The 16702-nt window shown below is 43.2% G+C and overlaps 1 protein-coding gene across 2 annotated transcripts in view; it reads left to right on the top strand.

Annotated features, from left to right (window-relative positions):
* LOC149322298 (RNA binding protein fox-1 homolog 3) overlaps nucleotides 1-16702 on the top strand; it is a 545247-nt gene that overhangs the window by 259840 nt on the left and 268705 nt on the right. The gene's annotated exons all lie outside the window — the stretch shown is intronic.

Raw genomic sequence — 16702 nt, 5'->3', positions numbered from 1 at the left:
CTCCTCCTCCTCCAATGAAGGGGAGGGAATGCCCTGCCTTCTGCCCTCTCCTGGACCTAAATCCTTCCCTGAATTTGCCCCGATCATGATCGGGAGCAAATTCATATTCAGCAGAACCCAGGGTATCCCAAAAGAAACCATATTTCCCCTGATTTCTTTTAACCCACTCTAAGGGGCATTTGCCACGGAACAGGTGTGTAAGCCTCTGATTCACTTGTGGGGGATTCGGGGTGAATATGAACTTCACGTGCAAGGATCGAATCCTAATCCAGGTTAAAATGTAGTGTGAATGGGCCCAGAGAGAGCAGATGACCACTTGAAGAACTACAGTTACAGGTAAGTAACCTGCGCATCACTGTCATCCTGGCTTCCATCATCACTACTTTTTAGAAGTCATCTTTGATTTCTGAATACCACTTAAACTGTGGGACAACTCTTTCTCATTCTCCTCTTTTGTTTTTCAGCCAGAGCAGTAATATCCACATGACAAAGGAGACCATTGCAAGAGCGTTAGCAGTTCCTCCTGTTATCTGGCTGAATTCTGTCTCTATTCTCCAGATTTTTCCCCCACAGAAAGTATTGAAACCCCTGGAACTATATTAGATTGCACAAATCCACTAGTAGTGCACCAATTACTCTAAGCACTGGATGAGTGGGGTGGATGAGGTGGATGCATTACATGTGCTGAAAGAATGGAGTCCTGCCTAGCCATTTCACTTGTTTTAAGTACGAAATGCATCCTCTCTTTTTCTCTTTGTCTTTCTCTACCCAGCATCCTTGGAACTGTGTACCCTAAGCTAGAGTCCAGTGCACACATTATTAAGGGTGACACTGATTGGCAGCTGTTGCTTGCAGGAGCCGCAGGCTTTCCTGTCCCTCAGCTGTCCTTCCTACCAAGCATTATTTATTTAACAGCCTCTCTGTATTTCTGGGATAGAGGCAGGAATGATTTGGAGGTGTGGTTTGGAGTTGTGTAGCAGGGAGGGGGGAAGGAATATCCTCTGCTTGAAAGGCATTTGGACAGACAGCTGTCATTTAAACTTGGTGGAATCTTCCAAGCCTGCAGATAATATTGGCATTATGTATTTATATGGCTTAAGAAGGGAGGTCTAGATGGCTGGCTAACTATGTAAAACTTCCTTTCCATTCAGGCTTGAAGGAAGTAGCAAACAAGTTTAGTCTTAGCATTAATAACCCTTTAAGAAAACCAGTGGGATCACCATTCCTTACCTCTGAAAGTCATAGACACCAAGCATATAGTAGCAGAAGAAGCTACGTTGAGTCCCTTTGTGGTGCAGCCCCATGTGAGTTGCACAGCAATTAGCAGAGGAACTGAAGGGGTCTGATAGTGGCACAGGTGGCATGATTGTATGTTGGTAGCTAGCTAATCAAAATAATGGCTTGTATCCTGTCAGGCACTATGCTAGCATAAAAATAATTCTTAAAAGAGTTGTGATTTCTCTGAGTTTGTGTAAGTGTAGTCCCTAGTTCAGCTAGTAATTTATCAAGCCTTCACTGATGCACTTCTGATTTGGTAGGTAGGGAGCTAATCACCCCACTGTGCAACAAGTGAGCTCAAGACCATGTGTTTATTGTGCAGTCAGTTGCACAATTATGGAATCCAGCAGTGATGCATTTTTGGGCAGCACTAAAAGTAAATAGAATCATGGCCCCATGGTGATAGCATCAGAAGAAGGGAATGTTTCTTCATCAGAACTTATGTTTCTTCATCTGAACTTGAGTGTAACATAGCAGGAGAGGAAGAGTGGGGTGCTGTTGAAACAAAATGCCTCTGGATGAAATGGGACCAATTAACTTCTTGCATCTGGGATATGGAAAATCTGTACCCAGTTAGAACAACCTTAACTCCCCAGTCCAAGCAGGCTTGAAGCATGATAGAGTACAGTTACTTAGGTACAAAGAAGTCAAACTTTCTTCATGATTGCATCATCTAAAACAGATGAAAGCAATAAGAAATCAAACAGAAGGTGCTGGTTGGGCAATGGAGCAGCATTAAACATCAGAATGGGGGCACTTTGTAGGTCTGGCAAACTAGAGCGGGAAGGCTGCAATGGAAAGATAGTATTTGTTAAAGAAAGGGTATAGACTTGGATATAGGGAATGAGAAGGAAGGTAGGCCCTAAACGTTGGCTTAGCCATTATTGTAAGGCTATAAGAAACTCTGACTTCTGACTAGTTTGAACAATCAGAATTAAAACGGCGATCATAATTCAGTTGTAACAGTAAACAGGCCACAGATAAAGAATCTCTTGCTTTGTTTATTCAGTCCTGCTGGCTGGAAAATGGAACATAAGCATTTGAGCAATTAAGAAGTATGCAATAACACACTTTCTTGTCCATTCTAAGCCCAAACTCAGTAGCTTTGGCTAAAGGCAGAAAGGTACATATGTTTGAAGTAAGTGTTCCTTCATTCTCTGAGTGTTTGAGGACACTGAACAAATCCTATGAGTTACTCAACATGGTTCTTGACCACAAGTCAATACACTTCTTACTTTTCCCCCCAAGATTTCTTGATTAAGAAGCTTGACACATGTTGAACTCTTCTAAAGGCAGATTCCCAGATATGTCAGCACTAAAAAAGAAAAGCAAGTTATGATAGTTTCAGTTTGGTGGTCTGGTATGAAAATCTGAAACTTTAGTGTATAGATCATTTCAAAGGCGAAATGTGGCTCCTTTTGACAATAGCTTGTCCAAATGTCAGCTATAATGAGCACCTTCTCACTGTTGCTGACCTTTCAGCAGTGTTGGGAGAAGATCCATTGCTCTTCCTGGCATTTGGTATATCTCTTGTACTGCCATGTGTTCCAGTTTATTGTTAAAAAGCATTTAAGCTTTTCTCCACACCCACTACCCATGTGTGCACAAAGCCTGCTTCTGGAAGCCAGCAATGATGAACTGATCAATTTTGATGCTGTAGACAGTGTTTCATGTTACCTGATTAAAGCTCATTTGATCAACAAATATTCCTTTAGTTTCTTAAATCTTCTTTAGTGCTGAAGAATATAACCAAAACCACCACCACCATTTGATGATGATGATGATATATAAGTTGCAGTACTTCTCAAACCCTTGAGGAGGTCCTCCTTCTCTCTGTGAATGAAAAGGATTGCTACTTCTAAGATTTAAATCATAGAATCATAGAGTTGGAAGAGACCGCAAGGGCCATCCAGTCCATACTTAACATGTTTTAAAATGGTTGACTGGTTTAAATGGTGATTCTGTTGTTGTTGTTGTTGTTTCAAGTTGTGCTGACCCTAGAGCAAAATTATCACGGGATTTTCTTTGGAAGATGTGTTCAGAAGAGCATTTGCCTTTGCTTTCCTCTGAGGCTGAGAGAGATTGACTTACACAAGGTCACCCAATGGGTTTCCATGGCTGAGTGGGAATTTGAACCTTGGTCTCCTAATGTTCTAATTCAGACACAACACTATGCTGTCTCCCCAGCACTATGCTGGTTTCATTTAGTTGTCTTTAAAAAGTTAATTCCATATTTAATGAAATGGTTCAATCTAAGGGTTTAATCTTTGACCAGGTATATTGTAGCAAATAAAATATGAACAAGGAAGCTCCTTTAATCTCCTTTATTTAAGTGGCCTTAAATATGCTGCTTACTCTCACCTTCCTACCGATCCCACTGGCTGCATTCTGAAGCATACTGACCAATTTTACCCTCTCTGGCCAATGGACATAATTTGCCCCATGAGCGGTGACCTGCAAAGGATCTCTGGGATGCCCCTTCTAAAATCATAGAGTTGGAGGAGAACACAAGGATTATCCAGTCCAACCCCTGCCATGCAGGAGTATATTATCAAAGCACTCCTGACAGATGACCTCCAGCCTCTGTTTAAAAACCTCCAAAAAAGGAGACATCACCAGTCTCTGAAGCAGTGTATTTCACTGACAAACAACTCTTATCATCAGGAAGTCTTTCCTAATGTTTAGGCAGATTCTCTTTTCCTGTAGTTTGAATCCATTTGTCTGTGTTCTATTCTCTGGAGCTGCAGAAAACAAACTTGCTCCATCCTCAGTATGACATATTTAAACATGGCTATCATGTCATCATTTAACCTTCTCTTCTCCTGGCTAAATATACCCAGTTCCGTAAGCTACCCCTCGGCATGGCTTCCAGACCTTTCACCATTTTGGTCACCCTTCTCTGGACATGCTCCAGCTTCTCAATATCCTTTTTTCATTGTGGTGCCCAGAACTAGACACAATGTATTCCAGGTGAGGTTTGACCAAAGCAGAATACAGTGATACTATTATGTGACCTAGACACTATACTTCTGTTGATGCAGCCTAGAATCCCATTGGCTTTTTAAGCTGCTACATCACACTGTTGGCTCATGTTCAGCTTGTGGTCCACTAAAGGCCTAAACAGACTGGCCTGAAAAGCGAGCTTCTGCATGGCTTGAGGACATGGTGTTTAGATGCCACATGCCCCAAGATTCCAGGAAGCTGCCCAGCACAGTCACACATGACCAGCTTCAATACATGCCAAAGGCATGGCATTTAGAAACCACACGCCTCCAGAGTGTGTGAAAGCCAGCTTGGGGCTGCATTGGGGATTTATAAGGTAGCCCAAAACTAACACAAATAAGAGTGGATCTTTTCCACTCCTATTTGGACTGGCATCAGGACAGATTGGGGCCACAGCATGTGTTTGCTGCGGCTTCAGGGAAACCAGCTCCAGGGCAGTCCCAGTTCTGCCCTTTTTGGGCGGTCTATTCTGTCCCTAGACTTGTAGATCCCTTTCATATGTAATGTTATTAAGCCAGGTGTCACATTTTCTAACAGTGACATTTTGCTAGCTTTTTTGTAAGAATATCATGGGAAATCCTTGTCAAAGGCTTAACTGAAATAAAAGTACGCTACATCCACAGCATTCCCTTCACCTACCAAGCTTGTGACTATCAAAAAAAGAGGTAAGATTAGTCTGGTATGACTTGTCTTTGAGAACCTCATGTTGACTTTAAGTAATCACAAAATTATAGTTTTTTGTGGGTTTTTCGGGCTATGGGGCTATGTGGCCATGTTCTAGAAGAGTTTATTCCTGATGTTTCGCCATCATCTGGGGCTGGCATCTTCAGAGAATGCTTGCCTGGAAAGGAGTTGGGTGTGTGTGTGTGTGTGTGTGTGTGTGTGTGTGTATACACACATACACATACATACTGTGTGAACCTTTCTTTGAAGATGCAAGCCACAGATGCTGGCGAAACATCAGGAATAAACTCTTTGAGAACATGGCCACATAGCCCAAAAAACCCACAAAAAACTATGGATGCCAGTCATGAAAGCCTTCAATAATCACAAAACTGCTTTTTAAATGCTTACAAACTGTCTGTGTCACAATCTGCTCTAGAATCTTTCCTGGTATTGATGTCAGGCTGACTGGTGGTAATTGGGTCTTTTTTTCCCTAACCATTATTTGAAGATGAGGACAACATTTGCCCTCCTCCAATCAGCTTCGACTTTTCCTATTGTCCAGGAATTCTCAATGATGAACAGTGATTTTGAGATTATTTCTACATGTTCTTTCAATACATTTTGATGTAGTTCATCTGACCCCGGAGTCTTGAATTCATTTAGACTATCCAGGTATTCCTGTCCTATTATTGTACCTATTCTGTGCTGCATTTCTCCAGCTGAATCATGTGCTCCATTCCCCCAAGCTGAGCACTGCTCTCCTTTTGGGAGAAGACTGAGGCAGAGAAGGTGCTGAGCAATTCAACCTTTTCTCTGTTTCCTTTTAGCATTTTGTCATCTTCTCCCTACCATTTCCTTGTTCTTCCTTTTGCTGCAATAATAACCAAAAAAAGCCTTTTAAATTGTTTTTAACAAGCTCATTCTGCAGTAGCTTTCCTGACTTTCTCCCTACTAATCATTAACAACCACTGTCCTTTCAAAATCCTATTCCTAGGTGAAGCATGTACCCACCAGGGAATGTGAGAGAGGAGGGAAGAATCTCTTGTTTTCTCTGATTAGTAACTGGAAAGGCCAGCAGCACGTGCTCCCTGGCTAGAATTAGCAGTAGATCATTTCATTTCCTGTACATAGTGTCCTCCAGACTGTGAGAAGGCAAAGAGAGGATGAAACTTCCAAGCCCGTGGCATCAACTACAAGAACACCAGTTTGCATCTAGTGACTGTGTCTCCAAGCCAGCTTCACATACCTTACACACTCCCCAATGGGACCTCCATGAAGCAAACCACAGAGATAATGTAGGGCATGTAGACACACACACATAATTTGCCCTATGGAAAACTTGAATTTGTGTTGGGAATATCACCCAAGTCCCTCCTCCATATATGTTTCTCACTCTTGCTTTGTGGAATGGAGTTGGCTAATGCATGTGAAGTGGCTGGGCCACTTGAAATTTTAATTGTAATGATGGTGGTGGTGGTGGAGGAGGAGGAAGAGGAAATTTAAATGATTTCCCCCCCTACTTTTAACCCATTTTCAGCTTGTATCTTTGCCTCCACAAGAGTCAGTAGCATACAGATGCTTTAAACAAGGACACGATCCCCAGCTGAACTTTTCTACAGCCAGCTGTTGCAGTAATCCTGTGAGTGGAGGTGCTTGCTTTCTATGATGCTCAGGATGGTTGGTTGAATGTTCTTTCAGAAGAATCTTTCAGAAGAGGAGACAGAAGGCTGACCATGTGAGGCATTTAGGGTTGTGTGCCACAGAGGAAGCATGCATTATAAATGTGACCCTTCTGACCCTTACAAAGGCCTTTATATACCAAGAGCTAAGGCAGTTGGTACATAGTGAGGGACATACTCTTTCACATCCTTTCTTTGCTGTCCTGTAGATGTTATACTAATTATTTTAATGAGGCATGCTGCATGCCTCCTCTGGCAACTCTCTGGGGCATGTACAGCCACTGAGGTTCTTAAGCAGCTTATTAGCAGTGCCATAAAAGGCCCAAAGGAAACTAAACTCCCAGCAGATCCTGACAAGGCTGCATGGATAAGAGGGGGTGCAAGGAGATAAAGGAGGTGATTGTCTGTCAAACCACTCTTTCAGGTTCCTGCTCAAAGGCCAGCCTTGTCACTATGCATCATTGATGCTCTGCCCAAAAGGGAAGCTGGAAGGGTTGCTTGCTACACTTACGGACTTTAAGCAGCCATCTATTCCTGCAGACAATTTTGTTTTGCAGCCACATTCCTTGTGCCTTAGCTCTTCTGCTTCTCCAAAATGGTATGTTAGATGGTGCATAGAATGCTCATGTATATGAATTTCTCTCCCTTTTCATTACCTCTGGTTTCTTCCTAGCACCAAACATCTAAAAGTAAAGGGGCTCTTGCCTGGATCACCATGCTGCATGGATGTAATGTTCCTGCAGGCAGGAGTTCACTACTCTTGCCTAGAAAGTAGCAGACACCAGTGGCATCACTGGAGAGGGTGCAGGCTGTGTGGCCCACACCGCGTGATACCTTAGAAGAGAGGTGACACCCATATGGGCCCTCCTCCTGCTGTGGGATGAGAAGGGATTAGCACGCCCCTCTGGGCTTTGCCAGAGAAGGCCAAGGCCACCATGGTAAAAGAGACTTCACCACAGAGGCAGCTCCCTCCTCGGGAGGAGGCTGCCACCATGTTGAAGGAGAAGGGTGAGTGCACCCTTTTGGCCACTGCCCCCCACAGCCCCATACACACTGGGTGGCACTGGGTGTGGGGACTCAACTGGCAAACACTTTAAACTTTCATGGGGTGTTACACAAATTGACATCTCCATGAATTTTTAGTTGTCTTCACACACACACTTCTTCCTCGCCTCCTTTATTTTTTCCTTGTCTGTCTGTCCATCTCTGCCTGCCTGTTTTTCAGACACACAGAGAGAGAGAGAGCAAATAGACAGAAATTTCTCCTTTCTTCTGCTGCTGCCAATTGTGATAGAAAGTGAGCACTTGTGCATAGGCACACAGGGGGAGGGAGGGGAACTTTGCCATCAAATCCTTCTCATTGCCTTCCAAGACTGCCAGTCACCTGGGCAGGCTTTAAGAACCTCCTTAATAAGAGACTCAGGGGCACTTCTTAAATGTAACATTTTCTCCCTGAACAAAGATAACACACATATTGCTGTAGTGAAATGGATCCTTCTGTAGGTATTTTGAGTGAAGAGTTACTGGTTCTACTAGATCTGGAGCAACGGGATTGCAATGTGAACAAGAGGCATTCTGCAACCCAGACTTAACAGAGTACAGATCTTTTCCTACATGAAATCTGTTTATGGGTAGCACTTATGTGCATCAGCTTAAAAACAGCATGTCATGTTATATAGTGTTATGGCTGTGACAGGGCTCCTCAATTCAGTTTGGAGCTCATTTCAGTAACTCCACCATCTCCTTGATTGAGTTGAGTCTGATTCAAATCCAGTCTGAATAGAGATTTGGAAACATGAGTCTTTGGCTCTCCTGTTAGCTTACATTGGGAGACTCAGTTGATTGTAACTCCCCCCCCCCCCATAAGTACATTGAATCTGGAGAGCTGGTAGCCCCTTCAGAGAAGATGGCTATTGCCAATATGGAATTTTTGTGCTAGCCACTTTTAAAGTCTACCTCTCCACCCTCATCCCCAGAAAGCACATATAGTCAGCTGAGTAGTCCTGTCATTTCAGGTTGTTTTCTGCTATGTCTGTTCATTGTAAAAAAAAAAAAAAGAAAAAGTAATTGTCTATGTATGTAGTTCTCTCTCTCTCTCTCTCTCTCTCTCTCTGTGTGTGTGTGTGAGAGAGAGAGAGAGAGAGAGAGAGAGAGAGAGAGAGAGACTGACAGGCAGGCAGGCAGAGAGGGATGGACAGACAGACAAGGAAAAAATAAAGGAGAGGAAGAAGTGACCAATAAAGAAGGAGAGGAAGAAGCACCCATTTCCAGTCCTCCTAGTATCAGAGAAATCATGCTGGAGGCCCTAAGAGCATCTCATTCCTTGATTCAATGTTCAAGAACAGCTGGACTAAAGAGCATAACTAAAGAACACAAATAATAAATAAAAATTAAAATAATAATTTTAATTTTAATGGAGTTACAATTCTGCACCAACAGACTACAAAGCAGGCAGGCAGGGAACAACAGGGACAATTGACAAAGGTGTGAGGGACATAGCTGAATGGCTGCTATCAGCTAAAGTTTTCAAAAGGGCATAAATGGGCATGAGAGAACTGAATATATACAACACAATGACCTCACATCATCCCTGCCACTGAACACTGTGTTTAGAGTGGTACTGGTGAGATTCTTGCTCTACATTGGAAGTTAGAGTGGTCAATGAGCTGCTTATGATACCATTGACTATGGTTTCCTTCTGGAAGCCTCTTTTGGATGGAAACTTGAGGGTGCTTTTTGCAGTGGTTCCAGTCGTTCTTGGAGGGGAAAACTCAAAAGGTGGTGCTGATGCTGCAGGCCTCCTGTTCAACCTCTAGACTATTGGCCTGTTAACCTCCTACTGTTGGCCTGTGGGGTTCCTCAGGGTTCAGTCTTGTCTCCCATGTTGTTTAATAGCTACATGAAACCACTGGGAGAAAATATCTGGATTCTTAGGGCTGGGTGTCACCAATATGCTGATGAAACCAAACTCCATTTCACTCTTCCATCCAAGGAAGGTGTTTTGGTGCTAAATCAGTATTTGCTGTCAGTAATGGACTGCATAAGAGCAAACAAACTGAAGCTTCAACCTGACAGTCCAGAAGCTTCATCCTTGTCAGTCAAAAAGCAGATTAGGGATTCAACTTGTGCTGGATGGGATGACATTTCCCTAGAAATCTCAGATTCACAATTTGGGCATACTCTTGGACTCATATTTGACCCTGGCATTATGATTTGACCCTAGCATTCCAGATTTTAGCAATGGCCAGGAGTGCATTTGCACATCTAAAACTAGTGTGCCAGCTGCAGGTGTTCCTTGAGGTGTCATACCTTGCTATGGTGACACATGCCTTGATTACATCCTAGTTGGATTATTATAGCACACTCTATGCAAGTCTAACTTCAGAAACTGTTTAGAAGGCTCAGCAGGACCAAACGACTGTGGCTAGGCTACTAGCTGGTTACAGAGAACACATACTGTAACTCCCTTGTTGAAACAGTTCGTCTGGCTACTGGTCCATTTCTAGGGAGAATTTAATTTGCTGCTGAGGGCCTTTATGCAGCTTGAGTCCAGACTACCTTAAATGCTGTATCTTCCTATTTGAATCTGCCCAGATTTTAAGATCCTTAAAGGAGGGCTTTCTCGTGGTCTTGCCACTATCACACACTAATTTTGTGAAGATACAAGAGAGAGCCTTCTCAGTGGTTGCTCCTAGGTTGAGGAACTCCCTCCCACAGGAGATTTGATTGGCCCGCTCTCTTTCCACTGGCAGGCAAATACTTTTGTATTTAGGCAAGACTTTGGCTCTTAACTTCTTGTTGCACAAGATTTTAATGGGGTGTGTTGTATTTTTGTCTTCATTAATCATTTAAAATATGTTTTAAACTCTTTTCACTTTTTAATCGTTGTTTAATTTTTGTGTTAATAGTCTTTTTACCTGTACTTCATTTTGGGAAGGCAAATATTTTGGGAAGAACAAATCTTTCCAAGAGAACCCCATGATAAGTTCACCTTAGGGTTGCCATAAGTTGAAAATGACTTGCAAGGCACACAAAGAAGCCACCTTGAGTCCTGCCCTGGAGAAAAGCAAGATATTAATTAATTAATTAATTAATTAATTAATTAAATGATCAAGATCCACTACGTCTTCCCCTCCTTATTATCCCAGCATGGCATTTTTCTTATACAGTATGATGATGCTGGATATATACTTTCTCCCTTTTAAAAAAAGGCATCAGTCCAAATTGGTCCAAGTTGCTTCAGATTGGGCTAAATTGGGCTGATTGAGTCAGGAATTAAGGATTTGTTTGAAGTTGAACAGTTGTATTTATTCAGAAGTCTGCTGTATGTGCTTCCTGGGCTTTGATCGTTCTCCCAATATGTACCTAATTCTCCCCTCCCTCCCTTTCTTCCCCATATTTGTTCATTCTTTTACCCCAACTTTTGTGACAGAGTGCTCCTTGGCCTCCCAAATTTCATCTGGGTGATATTTAGTTAAATAATAGGGAAGAGCAATGAAGCCGCTCTTGCAGTCTTGTAACCCCTTTGAAAGTTCCTAGACCATGTGAAGGATATAATGAAAATGTTGGTCCTAGATGAACATGTTTCCCATGCTGCAAATCTTTCTCTTCATGTTACTAGGGAGTTCGTGGTGATGGTAGATTAGAAGACAGGCAAGCGAGTTGGAGAGATATTCCTCTACTTCCAATTTGACAACACAGTCATCTCTGGGACAACAGCTCCTAATGAAACTAGATTACATGGTTTCACTTTGACAGATTGTTTTGAAAAATGTGGCATTTTCATTCTGTTTCTCTTATTTATCATTATCCTGGGCTGGCTGCTGTGGGTGGGAGAGCAAGCTTTTCCATTGCTTCCTATGGAATCTCAACTGCACTGCAGAGCTGGCAGTTTAGAGAAAACGGTTGACCAAAGGTGGCATCTGTTTCTGTTCACTCAGGACAAAGAGGTGCTGGTACAGCTGGCTTTTGAAAACACTGAGCTGGAAGTGTCTGGTGTGGCCTTCCATCTGCAAACACAAGAAGGGTAGAACTGCATCCCCTACCCTTGCCCCTTGTGCAGCAGCTGGCTTCTGGGCCCTCAGAACTCTTTTTAAGCTGCAGTGTCTCATGCGAGTATCACTACATTTGATATTCCTGGTGAGAAAACTGTACTTAGGACAAGAGGCAACTATAAAAACAGAATATGTAGAAACAAAATGGTTCCCAGTTGGCAAGGGTAGTTGGGCAAGACTGCTTTTTATCACCCTGTCTGTTCAGCTTTTATGAAGAAAATATATGAAGAGCAGGCTTAGAATCGGTAGAAGGAGGAGTTAAGATAGGAGGAGGAAACATCAACAACATAAGATATGCAATACCATATTACTAGTGGAAGGCACCATAGACTTGGAAGAATTACTTTAAAAAGTCAAAGAAGAAAGTGCAAAGCAAGGCCTACTCCAAAACATAGAGAAAACAAAAATAATGACCATGGAGGATCTAGAATCATAGAGTTGGAAGAGACCACAAGGGCCATCCAGTCCAACCCCCTGCCATGCAGGAACCCTCCATCAAAGCATCCCCACAGATGGCCATCCAGCCTCTGCTTAAAGACCTCTAAGGAAGGAGACTCCACCACCCTCCGAGGAAGGAGTGTGTTCCACTGTCGAACAGCCCTTACTGTCAGGAAGTTCCTCCTAATGTTGAGGTGGAATCTCTTTTCCTGGAGCTTGCATCCATTGCTCTGGGTCCTAGTCTCTGGAGCAGCAGAAAACAAGTCAGCTCCTTCTCAATATGACATCCCTTCAAGTATTTAAACAGGGCAATCATATCACCTCTTAGCCTTCAGGCTAAACATCCTCAGCTCCCTAAGCCGTTCCTCATAGGACATGATTTCCAGACCCTTCACCATTTTAGACACCCTCCTTTGGACACACTCCAGTTTCTCCACATCCTTTTTAAATTGTGGTGCCCAGAACTGAATGCAATAATCCACATGGGGCCTGACCAGAGCAGAATAGAGTGGCACTATTACTTCCTTTGATCTAGACACTATACTTTTATTGATGCAACCTAAAATTGCATTGGCCTTGTTAGCTGCCGCATTGCACTGTTGACTCATGTTCAACATGTGGTCTACTTGGACTCCCAGATCCCTTTCACATGTAGTCTCGTTCAGCCAGGTGAGATAGCAAGGTAATTGAAATAGTTAAAGGTTTCCCAATACTGTACCTTGGATCAAATACTGATCAGAACGGAGACTGCAGTCAAGAAATCAGAAGATCAGGAATGGGAAGAGCAGTTATGAAATAATGAGAAAAAATCCTAAAGTGTAAAGATATACAGCTGAACTCTAAAGTAATAACTGTCCAAGCTATTATATTCTCCAGCACTATGTACAGATGTGAGAGCAAGACAGTGAACAAAGTGGATAGGAAGAAAATCAATTCCTTTGAGATGTGATGCTGGAGAATCATAGAATCATAGAGTTGGAAGAGACCGCAAGGGCCATCCAGTCCAACCCCCTGCCATGCAGGAAATCCAAATGAAAGCATCCCCAACAGATGGCTATCTAGCCTCTGCTTAAAGACCTCCAAGGAAGGAGACTCCACTACACTCCGAGGGAGTGTGTTCCACTGTCGAACAGCCCTTACTGTCAGGAAGTTCCTCCAAATGTTGAGCTGGAATCTCTTTTCCTGTAGCTTGCATCCATTGTTCCGGGTCCAGTTCTCTGGAGCAGCAGAAAACAAGCTTGCTCCCTCCTCAATATGACATCCTTTCAAATATTTAAACAGGGCTATCATATCACCTCTTAGCCTTCTCTTCTCCAGACTAAACATCCCCAGTTTCCTGAGTCATTCCTCATAGGGCAAGGTTTCCAGACCTTTCACCATTTTAGTCGCCCTCCTCTGGACACGCTCCAATTTCTCAATGTCCTTTTTGAATTGTGGTGCCCAGAACTGGACGCAATATTCCAGGTGGGGCCTGACCAGAGCAGAATACAGTGGCACTATTACTTCTCTTGATCTAGATAGACACTATACTTTTATTGACGCAGCCTAAAATTGCATTGGCCTTTTTAGCTGCCGCATCGCACTGTTGACTCATGTTCAACTTATGGTCTACTTGGACTCCCAGATCCCTTTCACATGTAGTTTCATTCAGCCAGGTGTCCCCCATGCAATATCTGTGCATTTCATTTTTCCGCCTTAAGTGCAATACCTTACATTTCTGTGTGTTGAATTTCATTTTGTTAGCTTTGGCCCAGCTTTCTAGTCTATTCAGATCATTTTGATTGTTGATCCTGTCCTCTGGAGTATTAGCTATTCCTCCTAATTTGGTGTCATCTGCAAATTTGATAAGTGTGCTCCCAATTCTGTCATCCAGGTCATTGATAAAGATGTTGAATAACACTGGGCCCAGGACAGAGCCCTGTGGGACCCCACTGGTCACTTCTCTCCAGGCTGAAAAAGAGCCATTGTTGAGCACCGTTTGGGTTCGGCCGGTCAACCAATTACAGATCCATTTAACAGTTACTTTGTCTAGCCCACATTTTACAAGCTTGTTTGCAAGAATGTCATGGGAAACCTTGTCAAAGGCCTTACTGAACTCAAGATATACTATATCCACAGCATTCCCTTCATCTACCAAGCTGGTAATTTTATCAAAGAAAGAGATCAGATTTGTCTGGCATGAGTTGTTTCTCTGAAACCCATGTTGACTTTTTGTGATTATGGCATTGCCTTCTAGATGTTCAAAGACTCTCTGTTTAATGATCTGCTCTAGAATCTTTCCTGGTACTGATGTCAGACTAACTGGACGATAATTGTTGGGATCCTCTTTTTTCCCCTTTTTGAAGATGGGGACATTTGCCCTCCGCCAGTCTGCTGGGATTTCTTCTGTTTTCCAGGAGTTTTCAAATATGATTGCCAATGGCTCCGATATTACATTTTCCAGTTCTTTTAGTACCCTTGGATGTAGTTCATCTGGTCCTGGAGACTTAAATTCATTTAGATTAACAAGGTATTCCTCAACTATCTCTTTACTTATTCTGTGCTGAAATTCCCCTATTCTGTCCTCTGCTCCATTATCCTCAGGTTGAGCACCCTTTGCCTTTTCTGAGAAGACTGAGGCAAAGAAGGCGTTCAGTAAATCTGCCTTTTATCTGTCTTCTGTTAGCATTTTGCCATTTTCTCCATGCAGTGGCCCTACCGTTTCCTTCTTCTTCCTCTTGCTGCGGACATATCCAAAAAAGCCCTTTTTATTGTTCTTAACCTCTCTAGCAAGCCTGAGTTCATTCTGCGCTTTAGCTTTTCTGACTTTACCCCTACACATGCCTGCTATTTCTTTGAATTCCTTTTTCGTGATTTCCCCCTTTTTCCATTTCTTATACATGTTCCGTTTCAAACTTAGCTCGGTTGAAAGTTCCTTAGTCATCCATCCTGGTTTCTTGAGACTTCTCCCGTTTTTCTTTCTCACTGGAACTGTTTGAAATTGTGCCTTCAGTATCTCTCTTTTGAGAAACTCCCATCCGTCCTGAACTCCCTTTCCTTTTAGTATTTCTGACCACGGGATCACCCTCAGTACTTCTCTAAGTTTACTGAAATCTGCTCTCCTAAAGTCTAGAATGTGTTTCTGACTATGCCTGGCTTCTCCTTTCCATTGTATAACAAACTCCAGGAGAACATGGTCACTTCCACCTAATGATCCCACCACTTGCACCCCATTAACCAAGTCATCCTTGTTGGTTAGAATCAGATCCAAAATAGCTGACCCCCTTGTTGCCTCTTCCACCTTTTGGTCCATGAAATAGTCTTCCAGGCAAGTGAGGCATTTGCTAGACCTTGAGGATTTTGCTGAGTTTGACTTCCAGCAAATATCAGGATAGTTGAAGTCACCCATCACTACCACATCTCTCTTTTCTGACTGTGTGGTCATCTATTCTAGAAAGATATCATCCAATTCCTCAGTCTGACTTGGGGGTCTGTAGTAGACTCCCACCATAACATCCTTGTTGTTTCCCTCCCCTTTGATTCTTATCCAGATGCTCTCCACCTGGCTTCCAGGATTGATGTCCTGGATCTCTTCACTGGTGTAAATATCTCTGACATATAGTTCTATTTCTCCTCCTTTCCTGTTTGGCCTATTTCTCTTAAAAGGGCTATACCCCTCTATTTCCACATTCCAATCATGAGACTCATCCCACCAGGTTTCAGTGATGCCTATTATATCATATTTGCTTTGTTGTACTAGGAGTTCAAGTTCATCTTGCTTATTTCCCATGCTCTGTGCATTAGTGTAGAGACATCGCAGACCACGGGTCCCATTTACTTGCTGCTTGTGCAAGTTTTTTTGCCTCCCGCTGTTGGGTCCTTGCACTTTTTTTCTTGTTTCCTCTATGTCAGTTTGACTATTTTCGCCATCCCTTTCGCCTTCCTTAATATTGTCTCCCTTCCCCACGGAACTCAGTTTAAAGCCCTCCTGATCAAGTTCTTGAGACTGTTGGCAAAAACATTTCTTACAACTGGCGTGAGATGCAACCCGTCTGTTGCAAGAAGTCCCTCCTCATGGAACCGCAGCCCATGATCGAAGAATCCAAATCCTTCTCGGCGGCACCATCTGCGAAGCCAGTTGTTCACATCCGCTATTTTCCTCTTACTTCCTGAACCGTGCCCTTCAACTGGCAGAAGAGACGAGATGACAACCTGTACATCCATTCCTTTCAGCTTCCTACCAAGTGCCTCGTAATCCCTTTTGATGTTCTGCAGGCTGTGTCTTGCAGTATCGTTGGTTCCCACGTGGACCAAAAGGAAGGGGTATTGGTCAGTAGGCTTGAACAGTCTTGTCAGCCTCTCTGTCACATCACGGATCTTTGCCCCTGGAAGACAACACACCTCTCGAGACATCTTGTCAGGCCTACAAATCACTGCTTCTGTACCCCTCAGCAAGGAGTCCCCCCACACTACGACCACACGCCTCCTACGAGGTTTAGCAGCGGCTGTTCCCTTGGGTGGGACGCTCAGGCTTGCCTGCTCTGTCCCTGAAGTCTGTCCATGCTGCTCTTCTTCATCCTCCTTGATAAGGGAAAGAGCTTTGAA

Source organism: Sceloporus occidentalis, unplaced genomic scaffold, assembly GCF_023333645.1.
Source record: "Sceloporus occidentalis isolate IW3139 unplaced genomic scaffold, rSceOcc1.0.p SCAF_1, whole genome shotgun sequence".
NCBI classification, from domain to species: domain Eukaryota; kingdom Metazoa; phylum Chordata; class Lepidosauria; order Squamata; family Phrynosomatidae; genus Sceloporus; species Sceloporus occidentalis.
This window is presented reverse-complemented; position numbering and strand designations above follow the sequence as displayed.